We start from the raw sequence: 14,698 nt of genomic DNA, 5'->3' as shown, positions 1-14,698 counted from the left end.
CACAACAACATTGAACACGAATTAGGAAGCAGTTCATGATTCTAGCTCATTTGAGCATTTTATCAAACACTAGGTGGCCATTATTATCTCAAGGTCCTCCTATGGTGGATTCCTCTATTTCACTACCCAAAATCTATCCAATTGAGCTCAACAATCTCCCCACAATCCTAGATAGTACATGCATGCATAATGAATAACTCCCACACCCAATAATTGCTTGACTTATTACCTATTTTCAGTCAAATCTCGAAATTGAAGGCTAGGGCTAGAACCTTACCTTTTGGTTGGAGACCTTGTGCGTTACCCTAGAGAATTCTTCAAGGCTTGAGCAAAGATCGATGAACAAGTGACTTGGAAATTTCTTTTCTCACTCTAGACCACCTTTCTCTCTCTAAAATATAAGTTTGAACCTTCTAAAATGATCCCTAAGAGTGTTTTATAATAATGGGGTCGGGTTCAAATATTAGAAAAAATAAAGCCCCGATGCAGATCTGTGGTCGCATATGCAACCGCATAACGCTTCTGCAGTCCGCAAAATGGACCGCATAATGGCCCTCCGGAACTGGGCACTTTTGCCTCACTCTGCGACCGGTCTGTGGTCCGCAGACCAATTCTGCAGTCGCATAATGCGCCGCAGAACTTCCCTCCGAAAATTTTTGTGCTGAGTCTGCAATGGGTTATGCGGCTCGTAAAATGATTATGCGGTCACATAATGGACCACATAATGGTCCAAAAATTTGCTCAAGTTTCTGCTTCAATCTGCGATAGATCTGTGGTCACAAATGGCCCATCTCCCTAGAATTTGATTATTATAGAGCAAATGGTCCACATAATTAACATATTTATCCTTCAAGATATCCACATAAATTATGATAAGTGTCACTTAGGGTCGTAAACCCATTCGGACATTTGGTAAGGTTGGATAATGGACTTAATACACCAATGGTATTAAGTATCTTACGCTTAAATGATGCATGTATCTCATAAAGGTTTTGGCTTAGCTCTATCCTATGTTGACTAAGAGTGGGTTTTTCTGGACTGGTCTGCTCTCAAGTGGACAACTTGAGAGTGGAAAGGTCGTGACTGTCGACTGCAATGCTGATCGACTTACCCACGAACTTTCCCCTAAAAGGTTTTTTAAGTAGTGCACGACGCAAACCACGTAACCGCTTAGTGTGTGAATTGTGTGAATTTTTCAAAAGTGGAGGAAGTGAAAAGAAATAACAGTTTATATCAAAGCAATAACATATAGACAATTTTTATCAAATAAAATAGTTATGGCATGTAAAATAATTTAAGATCAAATAAAATAAGCGCACAAACCTTAATTAACTAAGTCAGTTATGGTTAGAACCTAATGATTCTCCAGCAGAGTCACCAAGCTGTTATACCCCATTTTAACTAGGTCAAATAGAGTATAACATATTTGTGATTCCTGAATTAATTACTAACTAAAGAGTCACCACCTAATTATTTTAAAGGTAAATTAGGACACCTTTTTAGCTAAGTAATGTAAAATTAAACTCTGTTAAAGTCTACTAAACATGAGAGATTCTAAGATAAGGGTTCTAGTTAAATAAAAGGAAGGTATGAAGCACCCCTCAAAATCCGCATAAAACGCGATTCCCTTCCGGACTTAGATTAATTACTAAGGCTAAGTGTTAAGAGTTATCCAAAGTCCATGTGTCTAGAGAAATCGTATTTAACTAAGCTAGAGAAAGCATTTGATATTTTGAGAAGTAAGGGTGTTCATTGTTCGGTTTGGATCAGTTTTTCCCTAAAAAAAAACCAAACTAAGTAAGTCGGTTCTTCCATTATTGGAAACAAACCAAACCAATTAAGTCAGTTTTTTATCGATTCGATTTTTGTCGGTTTTTCAGTTTTTTCAGTTATTTATCGATTTTTTTCTTAAATATGAGACATACACTATCAAACACATATTCCGGCGAGTATATTTTCAACATAACACTATCAAACCAATTGCTCTTTGAGAAATCTATCATTTACCACGATATATTGATGATAATTGAATCAAATAGTGATGAATAATTTAATTACCAATCAAACTGTGAGCACCTAATTTTTTACTATATTTTAATTTTTATCACCTTCTACTAGGTAAATATTTTTAGAAATTTAATATATATATTTTAGCTTTGTTATAGTTTTTTTATATAAGGTAAAAATTAAAAATAATTTAAAAGGTCAATTATTACTATTAGTATTATTTGTTTTAAAACAATAAAATAAATTTAAATAAAACAGAAAAAAATAAATTTTTTTAAATTTTCGGATGGGAATAAAATAATAGAAAAATTAAAAGTGTGGAATAAAAAGTAAAAGTAAAAGTAGGTGAAAATAGTTTTTTTTAAAAAAAGTAAAAGAAAGCGGAAAATTAAACAAATAATAGTAAAAGAATGTGAAAATTTAAAAAATAAAAAGTAAAATAAAGTTGGAATTAAAAAATAAAAGTCAATGTAGCTGAAATTTTATTTTAAAAAAGGTAAAAGAAAGTGAAAATTTAAAAAAGAAGTAAAATAAGTAGAAAATAAAAAATAAAAAAAAAAGTAAAACATTGGGAATATAAATATAATAAAAGTAAAAAAGTGGAAAATTAAAAAATAAAAGTAAAGGAAAGTGGGGAATTTTTTTTTAAAAAAAATAAGAAAAATGGGAAGTGGGAATTATTTTTAATTTAAAAAAAATAAAATTAAAAAATCTGAAAAAATTCTGAAATGTTTTCTATATATATAAGAGAAATGTGAGGAGAAAAAAAAGGGAGAAGAGAAAAAGAGAGGAGGGAATTGAGAGAATTGCTTTTTCTTCTTCTATGCTAAGGGAATTTCTACTCGTGTCATTCTTTCTTCATCTCTTCTTTCGAAAATCTAGCTATTCATCAACCAAAACCCAACAAAAATACTTCATATCATCCCTTTTTACACGTCAAAAAGTAAAGTCAATAGTCGAGGTCGAGGATTCCATTGGAGCTCCGTTCACTAGCTTTGATGTTCCTCTTCGCTTATGCTTGTCCGACGTTCGTCTGAGTTACTGTACCTGTTCTTGGAAATTCATTTAATTGGAAATTTTGCATTAAAGTTTTATTCTTTCCTCTATTATTTTAATCTTATTTCATGTGATTTTATTTATTTTCCTTTAAACTTTATAAATAATAATGTAAATTAGTCCTTAAATGCTATATACTTAATCATGTTTCTAGAAATATGGTATTCAAACTTGCTTTAAAGTTGGGAAGATTTGGACCCTAAGAAGTTTGGGCTTCAATTGTTGGATTGTAGGGTATTGTTATATGATAGTTTATTTATTCAAATATCTAAAATCATACACTTCTTCCACAAGTAATTTCATAATTCATGACCTTACAATAATCTCAAAAATATAGGAAGAATAATGAACACCGATAGAGTGCTTTAGGCACACTTTTAATTAGTTTATCGCGATTATGTATACGTTCGCGTGGCATAATTGTGATTTCCAAAAATAAAATCGAAGTATGTGTTAACTTTGGCCAAAACAATCTTAATAATAAAATGCTATTAATTGTGTACACGTACGCGTGACAAGATTTTGGCATAATAAACAAAACGGATTCACACATGTGATTCGTTTCAAAGATAATTCCATATTTTAATAATTAAAAGCGGATAGATAAAATATGAAAACCAATAAATCACAGTTTATCCAAAATTAATTCAAGCCAAGTTGTAGTCAATAAAGCGACCGTGTTGGAACTACGGAACTTGGGGAATGCCTTACACCTTCTCCCCGGTCAACAGAATTTCTTACCCGGACTTTGTTTTCACAAACCAATAATAAAAGAATTTGAGCTTGTACATATTAACTTTTATTTGGCTTTATTAAATTTGTATATATTGTGATTTATTGGTGCCTAATGTGCTACTTTCCCGCTTTTTACCGCTTTGATATTGTGAACTGTACATATAAATTATCTTCTCACGCACCCCTCTGAGTCTTCTTGAGATTAATTAGGCATTTGCTTGACATAGCCCGCTTTCTTTGAGATAGCCGAGGTGCTTGTCACCCGGTGAAGGATTTAAGTCACACATATTTTAGGCGGGGAGCACCACCAGCTAAGCCGAAAAGCAATGCTACCGGTACGCTGACCCTCCTCGGCTCGAGTTGTTTGCTCGAGTAAGCCAGTCTAGATACCTTCTCAATCAGGATTTAAACCTAGAAGAATAAACCTCATGCTGGATATTCCTAGTAGGTTCACTTTATTTGCATCACGTGCATTAGACTTAGCAAGGGTCGGCATAGGAGCCGAGTTCTATTTTAGGACAGGTACCTTGTTGAGACCATTATGTCATGTTATGTGCTATTTGTTGCATTATTTGGGAGGCTTGCATGTTGATCGACTTTAGCATAAATCAGTTGAATAAACAGAGAAAAAAAAGAAAAAAATGATGTGGTCTAGTGCGAATAGTTTTTAAAGATTAATTTTCATAAAAAAAAAAAGAACATAGTCGGTTTTACCAAACTACGCGGGTCTGATTCTCACCGGATGTGAGATACGTAGGCGAACCTCATCGGTTCCGGCCCTAATTTTCAAAAAAACAAAATTCAAAAATATTTTTCTTTTCCTTAATTCCCTCTTTAGAATTCTTTCCTTAGAAAATCCAAAAAAACAAAAAGCTAAATCCTAAAATATTTTCCTTCTTTTCCGAAGTCTTTCATTCGAAAACAAAAAATTTAAATCAAAATCCAAATAGTTTCTTCCTTCTTAAAAATTCCTTCTTTCAAAAAACAAATTCCAAAAATTCCATAAAAAGTTAAAGAAAACTCAAAAAAAAAAAATATTTTAAAGTCTTTATAAAAAGAAGAAAAAGAAAAATGGTTCAGTCTATTCCCGATCTTCTTGAACTACGTAATGATCTGATTCATGCGGTGTCATGATTCGTAGGCAATCCCCATCATATTCGATCATAGCCATAAACAAATTAAGTGAAAAAATAAACCGAAAAAAAGAAATAGAGAAAGAAAAAGAAATCAAGATATGAAAAAAAATTCAAAAATATAAATTCAAAAAAAAAAGAAAAAGAAAAAAACAGCCTCCCTAGAAGGAATCCGTTCACCCCTGTTAATGGAGACCCAGCCGAAAATGCTCTCTAAATGCGACCAGCTACTACAGTGACGCAGTGGTGGTCTCATGACCGTTGCTTCGCCGTCCGGCGGACAAAAGCCACCGGACCAGTCTCAAAAGAACCACATAGCTATTGCGCACTTTCTCCAATTGGTTTCATCCTCTCTTTCAAATCGAGCTGTTGAAGATCTTCAAAATGGTGACGCGATTACTGTAGCTCGAACTCGCAATGGATCTGCTGGAATGTTCCAGCATGATTCTGGTTCAGATTTTGCTATTCGAAGCCATGGGGTTCGTTCTCCACATCAAGAGTTATCTCTCCGACAAAAACTAGTTCAAGATTCAAAAAGAGCTGCTCCAGAACTCAAAAATGGATTTGCAATTACTGTAGCAAACGTTCACCTGGGCAGATCTGAATTTTCCCATTTCGACTATACTTTACACCCTAACAACAGTACCCACAATGATACCAAACAAGAATCATATGCTGGTCGTTTGAATCAAACACAAGACGCAACAAATCTAATGAAGACAATTATCAAGAAAACTGAAGTTGTTCATGGAATCCCAACTCTGCAATTTACAATGGTGGAACGGGAAGATTTTGCAAGGGAGGAAGGGTTGCATCAAGCCATTGTTGTGAAGATATCTCCTAATGCTCCAGATTTGCAAGACTTGCATACAATTCTGCCAAAACAGTTTGGTGTCAAAGGACACTGTTTGATTGGGCTTCTTGCGCAAAAACAACTCCTCATACGACTGGATCAATATGAAGACTTTGTAATCTATCTCGCTATGTCAGTTAATTATTTTACAAGCAAAGGAAAAGAACATCAGGTTAGAGTATTTCCATGGACGATTGGATACAATCCAAAAGAAGAGACATCTATGGCAGCGGTATGGATTTCGTTTCCAAGTTTACCACCTGAGTTGCTTGCTAGGCGTGCCTTAATGTCCATTGCATCAGCTGTTGGAAGGCCTATTGCTATTGATAAGGCTACTCAACTTAGGTCTAGGCCTAGTACAACTGGGTCAAGGTGATCCTGGATATCTTGGACAAATATCCAGAACAAATAACACTCAAATATGTTAACGGAGGAACTGGAAAGATTATTGAGCAGCTTCAATAAGTTATTTACGATAACTTACCTGTGTATTGTTATCACTGCAAGCATCAAGGGCATGACGAAAGTACATGTCGCATCGTTTTAGAAAAAAAAATGAGCAGTCCATGACGGACAGGTGGAGGATGTAGTTGATGCAACATGTGTGATTGAGAAACTTCAAGGTGATGCAAGAGATTTTTTAAATGCAAAAATAGCTAGCCAACAACTGATAGAAGGATCTAAACGAGATACAACTACTGGACAGCAAAATATATTGAAGGCTTCAGTAATGCATCCTGCTGCTGATGGTTATGTTCCAACAGCTAGAGCTCTAATGGATCAGCAGATGTCTCATAATCAAACTAGACAATTGTTTGCGAAGGCAATAGGGAATTGATCAACTATGGAGTAGGGTAACAAGGTTGCAGCTGATCTTGAACGAGTTTTTGGTGAGAAGAAGCAAGAGCAAATGTTACGACTGGAAAAATCCAACCATATTGAGCAGGCTATCAATAACTCTGGGATTTCAAAGAATGTTGCTACTGTTCCTGTCAATCGTGCCTTAGCTAGAATATCTCAAGCTATGGATGTAGAAGCAGGGGATAGGGTGTTGAAAGGTAGGAGTAATGGCAGTGATATATTGGCAGTAGCAGGAGTTGATCGAGCTCCTAAAGCAATAAGTGTTGAGGCTTTGGAGTGTGCAGATGCTACAGATTCAAAAGCTGTTAATATGGAAAATCCAACTGCAGTTGTGGAGGCTAATATTGGGGCTTTGACACGTACTGATGTTTTACCTATTATCGATCCAAAAATAACTGATCCTAAGGTTAAAGGTGCTGGGCAGCTGGAGGTAGTTGCAGCGCAAAAATCAGAAGCTCAAGTTATGCTAAATGCTAAAGCTGGAAACTGGACAGTGGTGCATCGATCATATCTATCTCCAAACAACAAGAATGACACTGCTCTTACAAAGCTGGTAAGTGCACAAAAGGATATTAGTATCTCTAACTCTTTTGCTGCGTTGGTTAATGAATGTGGTGTGGATAGCAATCAGATGGTAGCAGCAACCACTGCAGATAATGAACAGGAGGATGTTGTGGGGATTTTGCAGCATAAGCAGATGACTGAAGGTCCAAGAGTTATGCAGGAGATGTCTCCAGGCAGTAAAAAAAACCATGCCATTAGTTTCAGTTATGGATGGCAAGGTAGTTGCAGCTACTGAAGCAACATCAACATTACATATAGCAGATCCAGGCTTGGCTAAAATGATTAAGGAGTCTCAGGCAGCAATGTTGATACATACTACAGCTAAGGCTAGTGTGAAGGCTGGAGAATTGCTTCAACACGAAACGACTAGATTGAATGAATATAAGTTGGGCAATAATGAGAAGCAAAATATGGAGGAAATCTGGACCACAGTAGCTTGCAAAAAGATAGCAGTAACGCAAAACAATACTGGTAGCGACAATGAGCAGCATGGATATCAATCTGCTGGTGCAAATATGTTGTGTACTCTAAACTCTTCTGAGATTGTTTCTGACCATGACCGGGCACTTTTGGATGCTTTGGACAGTCCAAAACCTCATAAAGGTGCATTTTCAGCTGGCTAAAAAATAACTGCACATGTTTTGAAATTTAGACATGAACCAGGTAGTGTACAATCAGGTAAGAACCTCACCAAAAAAGTTGAATTTAGAGCTTCTGCAACAAAGCATAATGCCAAGAAGAGGCATGAACCATTATGGATGGTTTCACAAGAATTAGCTAATCAACAACTAGAGGCCAACTTACGTGTAGCCATTTCTGACGAAGGTGAGGAAGATGAATTACTTGCATATTGTCGGGAAAAGGCGGTTAGAAGTGGAGAGTTATCTCCTAAGCATAGAGGAAAAAAGAAGGTGAATGAAGGAGTAGCATTGAGGCAACTCCCAATGAGAGCTGCAAAACAAAAAGGGACTTCCCCCACCACATCTACAAGGTCCAATCGATCGGAGAATAAATGAAGAATTTTGAAGATTTATTGAAGATAGTTGAAGAGGAATTTACGGAACTTCAAAATGAAGAACTCACACGTATGATGAATGAGGGGCAAGACTCTAATTTCTACATTGTTTTATTTTATCATTTTCAAAGCATCATCATATGTAATATCATCACATAGTATGTTATAAACTCTGTGATGATCATAGAGTATTTAGTTTTTTCTAGTTTGTATTTTCTTCATGCATGCTAGTTGACGAGGTTTTTTATGCCTCGATAGGATTTGTAAGGTAAGGTCCAGCACAGTGTGTGCTATATTCTTATGCCTTTGGGAAGTTCCAAGCGTCTATGGGATTATATGACCTCGTGAGACATTTTGCCGGCAGCTACACCATGATCCTCTACATGAGACTACCATATCAAGGCAATGGAAGCGCAAAGGAGTGATTATATAGCCAAGGCATAGAGGCAACACTACCGTAGCTAGCCCCCTTACTTTTAATGTTCCTTTATTATTTCTTTTTGCTTTTATTATTAATAAAATAGCTACTAGGCATACCTAGTAGTATAATTTTCCTAAAAAACGTTCACCCCTGTTGGTGAATCATACTCGAACTTGTTCCAAAAGCTAGTCAGGCTAGGTCTACTGCAACCAGTAGCCCCAAACCGGCGCACCGGGCTAATGCTAGATGTGAATACCACTCTAGAGCAGTGGGAAGACAGTTGGATTCTTAAGAGAGCAGTGGAAGACCTCATCGAGGTCAAGGCAATAGTGCTTAGGGATGAAGAGGCCCTTTAATATGATGAACAATCCTCTGCCTACTCATACAAATGTGCCAGTAGTCGGAATGATCTTTGAAGATGAGGATTTTGATCCAACACTGAAAGACACAGTAGCCATTGCTGCGGCAGAAGAGAAACCTAAAAACGGGCGCCAAACCGGAAAAGTTCACTATCAGGTGGGAGTCTCAGTAGCCGGTCTTGCTATCTTTTCTGCGTCTGGATTATTTCAGGGTGTAATCCGGACGTTTTACTTTTATTGTCTTACTTTCCAATGTAAACCCTTCTATCTTTAAAATTCAAAAAAAAAATCAAACCTAAAAATAAAAAAAATCAAAATAAAAAAATCAATTAAATGAAATTAATATTTTATTGTCCAGGAATGTCTCTTTTCTTAATCTTGTCATTTTTCTTATTCTTTTTTCAGTTCTGTCAGTGCAAATTTTAATGACATGACATGCTTGCGGACTTCATGCCCAGATCCTAAAACGTTGTCAGACTTTGAAATAATGATTCAAGAATCAGAATGCAATGAAAATAAGTTTAAGAAAATAAAATAATGACTTAGAACAGCTAAAGGAAAATTGGCTCCGGATTGGAAAGATCCATACATGATAATGAGAGTACTGCCAAAAGAGAGCATTGTATTTGGGAAACATCGAAGGAAATGTCCTTGCAACAACTGTCAACGCAAGTGTAGTCAAAAGGTACTATGTTTGATCCTCTATATATCATTAATGTTCTCCGGTTGGGATGAAGAAGGCTTTCTTTCTCACTATCCAAATATTCAACCTTTTTCAAACCCTTTGAGCCGGCTCTTCTTTTTATTACCCTCTTTGGAACCTGGAAGTTATTATTAAAAAAATAAAAAACAAAAATAAAAAAAATGAAAAAAAATGAAAAAAAAGAGAAAAGAAAAAAGAAAGAAGAAAATACAAAAAGAAAATGAAATGAAAAAATGAAAAAAGAAAGAGAGAGAAAAAAACAAACAAAAAAAGAAAACAAAACAAAAATACAAACAAGTTCATGTTTCCTTGAAGTACGTTCGACTTGATTTCGAAAGGATACGTAGGCAGCCTCTCTCTAGAGTTCAGTCACAGCAAAATAAAAATCCACATTCCCAAAAAAAAAAAATTAAAACTAGGGCAGATGTTATAATGGTTCGGCGATGGTTTTGCCTGAAAGGTTCCAAAGTTGTAATTCAATCCAAATCCTTTTTACCCAAATCCTCTTCAAGTCCTTCCGATCAATCAACGAGAATGTTCAGAAATTGGAGGATACAGTTACTTGGATCTGATACAACCAAATGAGAGAAATACAATAAGAGAGTCTTATTGGTGAAAATCTTTACGGGCACCGTAGGGCGATGGCGAGCAGAGAAAATAAAAATGAGACAGTCTTGGTAGTGAAAACCCGCAAAGGGCACTATAGGGCGATGGTGAGAAGATAAATGAGGGAGGTCAGTTGGTAAAAACTCGCAAAGAGCACTACTGATCGAAATGAGGATCTTCACAGCCATTGGCATCGACATAGTCCCGGGCAAGGTTTCTCGGTTTCGAGGCAAAGGTTGTAATGAATTGCTGAGAGTCAGACAGTTTACACAGATCAGGCATCCAGTCCAAAAATTATGTCATGTCCATTGAAGTCAGCATATACTCCCAGATAAGTCCTTCTTTAATTTTTGTTCCCCGAAAGGGACACCTCTTGTTTAAACTCATTCTTCATTCCATTGTTGTTTTTCTTTGAATCCCTTTCGGTATAACTTCGTGTCAAAATAAAGGCAAAGGAATGATGGTAAGACTGATTACAGGGCTCCCGTTTGAAGCGAACAAATACTTTGAAAAATTCACCCAACCTCGGTAAGGGCATCAAGGCCAATAATTGACCACCACTTTGAACACTCATGATTTTTCTTTGTTTGCAACAGGAACAAAGTAGTGCAGAATGACGATTCCTAAAGGACGAATGTCACCAAAGGTAAGTTGCCTCAAAATCTCCACTTTCCTTTATTTTTAGCATGCATCATTACTGCTCATACTTCTCATTTTCATAGCTTTACCCAGGTAGAATCATTTCACCTAGGGGATCCAGCTCATAGTTCCGGGTAGAAGTACTCTTCGCTCAGGATGTTTAACTTAGCCTAACCTAGGTAGAACCTTTTCGCCTAGAGGGATCCAGCTCATAGCTTCGGGTAGAATTACTCTTCGCTCAGGATGTTTTACGAACCTTAACCCATGTAGAACCTTTTCGCCTAAGGGGATCCAGCTCATAGTTCCACGTAGAAGTACTCTTCGCTCAGGATGTTTTACGTTGCTTAACCCACGTAGAACCTTTTCAACTAGGGGGATTCAGCTCATATTTCCGGGTAGAAGTACTATTCACCTAGGCTTGTTTTTCGTAGCTTAACCCAGGTAGAACCTTTTCGCCTAGGGGGATCCAGCTCATAGTTCCGGGTAGAAGCACTCTTCGTCCGGGCTTGTTTTTCGTAGCTTAACCCAGGTAGAACCTTTTCTCCTATGGGGATCCAACTCATCGTTCCGGGTAGAAGTACTCTTTGCCCAGGCTGTTTTTTGTAGCTTAACCCAGGTAGAGCCTTTTCGCCTTGGTGGATCCAGCTCATAGTTCCGGGTAGAAGTACTCTTCGCTCACGATGTTTTACGTAGCTTAACCCAAGTAGAACCTTTTCGCCTAGGGGGATCCAGCTCATAGTTCCAGGTAGAAGTACTCTTCGCCCAGGATGTTTTATGTAGCTTAACCCAGGTAGAACCTTTTCGCCTAGGGGGATTCAGCCCATATTTTCGGATAGAAGTACTCTTCGTCCAAGCTTGTTTTTTGTAGCTTAACCCAGGTAGAACCTTTTCGCCTAGGGGGATTCAGCTCATATGTCCGGGTAGAAGTACTCTTCGCCCAGGCTTATTTTTCGTAGCTTAACCCAAGTAGAACATTTTCGCCTAGGGGGATTCAACTCATATTTCCGAGTAGAAGTACTATTCACCTAGGCTGGTTTTTCGTAGCTTAACCCAGGTAGAACCTTTTCGCCTAGATGGATTCAGCTGATATTTCCGGGTAGAAGTACTGTTCGCCCAGGTTTGTTTTTTGTAGCTTAACCCAGGTAGAACCTTTTCGCCTAGGGGATCCAGCTCATAGTTTCGGGTAGATGTACTCTTCGCCCAAGCTATTTTTCGTTGCTTAACCCAGGTAAAACCTTTTTGCCTAGGGGGATCCAACTCATAGTTCCGGGTAGAAGTACACTTCACCCAGGTTGTTTTTCGTAGGTTAACCCAGGTAGAACCTTTTCGCCTAGGGAGATCCAACTCTTAGTTCCGGGTAGAAGTACTCTTCGCCTAGGCTATTTTTCGTAGCTTAACCCAGGTAGACACGTGACCCGATTCCCCTATAACCCAGGATATGTAGGCTGTCCAAAATCAGGACTCAGTTGCACCATATCTTTTATTTCTTTTCTTTTTGAATAACAGTTTGGTCAAAAATTAGTCACATGGCTCACCTAGTCTTTGCATGAAAACTCTTCATGTTTCCAAGCAAAGGGGGGCAGTTGTGAGCACCTAATTTTTGACTATATTTAAATTTGTATAATTTAATATATAGTTTTTAGCTTTGTTACATTTTTTTTATATAGGGTAAAAATTAAAAATAATTTAAAAGGTCAATTATTACTATTAGTATTATTTTTATTTTTTAAAATAAAATAAATTTTAAAAAAAATCGAAAAAATTAAATATTTATTTTTAATTTTCAGATGGGAATAAAATAATAGGAAAATTAAAAGTATGGAATAAAAAGTAAAAGTAAAAGTAGGTAGAAATTATTTTTTTTTTTAAATAAAAGAAAGTGAAAAATTAAAAAGATAAAAGTAAAAGAATGTGGAAATTTAAAAAATAAAAAGGAAAAGAAAGTTGAAATTAAAAAATAAAAGTAAAGGTAGCTGAAATATTTTTAAAAAAGTAAAAGAAAGTGGAAATTAAAAATAATAAAAGCAAAATAAGTGGAAAATAAAAAAAGAAAAGTAAAAAAAGTGGGAATATAAATATAATAAAAGTAAAAAGTGGAAAATTAAAAAATAAAAGTAAAGGAAAGTTGGGGATTTAGGTTTTTTTTAAAAAGAAGAAAAATGGGAAGTGGAAATTATTTTTAATAAAAAAATAAAAAAATAAAATAAAAAATCTGAAAAAATTCCAAAATTTTTCTATAAATAGAAGAGAAATGTGAGGAGAAAAGAAAGGGAGAAGAAAAAAAGAGAGGAGGGAATTGAGAGATTATTTTTTTCTTCTTCTATGCTAAGGAAATTTCTACTCGTGTCTTTCTTTTTCGTCTCTTCTTTCGAAAATCTAGCTATTTATCAACCAAAATCGAACAAAAATACTTCATAACATCCCTTTTTACACGCCAAAAAGTGAATTCAATAGTCGAGGTCGAGGATTCCGTTGGAGCTCTGTTCACTAGCTTTGATATTCTTTTTCGCTTATGCTTGTTCGACGTTCGTCTGAGTTACTGTACCTGTTCTTGGAAACTCATTTAATTGGAAATTTTGCATTAAAGGTTTATTCTTTCCTCTATTCTTTTAATCTAATTTCATGTGATTTTATTTATTTGCCTTTAAACTTTATAAATAATAATGTAAATTAGTCCTTAAATGCTATATACTTAATCATGTTTCTGGAAATATAGTATTCAAACTTGCTTTAAAGTTGGGAAGATTTGGACCCTAATAAGTTTGGGTTTCAATTGTTGGATTGTAGGGTATTGGTATATGATGATTTATTTATTCAAATATCTAAAATCATACACTTCTCCCACAAGTAATTCCATAATTCATGACCTTACAATAATCTCAAAAATATAGGAAGAATAATGAACACCGATAGAGCGCTTTAGGCACACTTTTAATTAGTTTATAGCGATTATGTATACGTTCGCGTGGCATAATCATGATTTTCACAAATTAAACCGAAGTATGTGTTAACTTTGGCCAAAACAATCTTAATAATAAAATGCTATTAATTGTGTACACGTACGCGAGACAAGATTTTGGCATAATAAACAAAACGGATTCACACACATGATTCGTTTCAAAGATAATTTTATATTTTAATAATTAAAAGCGGATAAATAAAATATGAAAATCAATAAATTATAGTTTATCCAAAATTAATTCAATCCAAATTGTAGTCAATAAAGCGACCGTGCTGGAACAACGGGACTTGGGGAATGCCTTACATCTTCTCCCCGATCAACAGAATTTCTTACCCGAATTTCGTTTTTGCAGACCAATAATAAAAGAGTCAAAACTTCCTTTGAATAGGGATTCAAATAAAAGGTGACTTGGAACACCCAAAAAATCAATTCCAAGTGGCGACTCTGTAAATAAAATAATCCCTACTCAAATTTGTCACTTTAATTGGAAAAAGTCGTTAACCCACAACAATCCATAATACATATCTTTTTGGGGGCATAAAAGGGGTGTGACACAAACTAGAATATATAAACAAAGAATTAGATTATCATAATAACAAAGAAATAGACTAAAAATATAAATGATTAATATGTACCATAAAATTTTAGAAAATTTATATAAAAATATACATAGATAGGTGTAATAATAAATTTAAATAGCTACTTCTATAGTCGGTTTGGTTCGCGTTTTTCGGTTATTTTTTGATTAAAACTAAAACCAAACCAAATTTGATCGGTTTTTAAA

Source organism: Nicotiana tabacum, chromosome 4 (assembly GCF_000715075.1).
Source record: "Nicotiana tabacum cultivar K326 chromosome 4, ASM71507v2, whole genome shotgun sequence".
NCBI lineage: Eukaryota > Viridiplantae > Streptophyta > Magnoliopsida > Solanales > Solanaceae > Nicotiana > Nicotiana tabacum.
Note: the sequence above shows the minus strand (reverse complement) of the source record.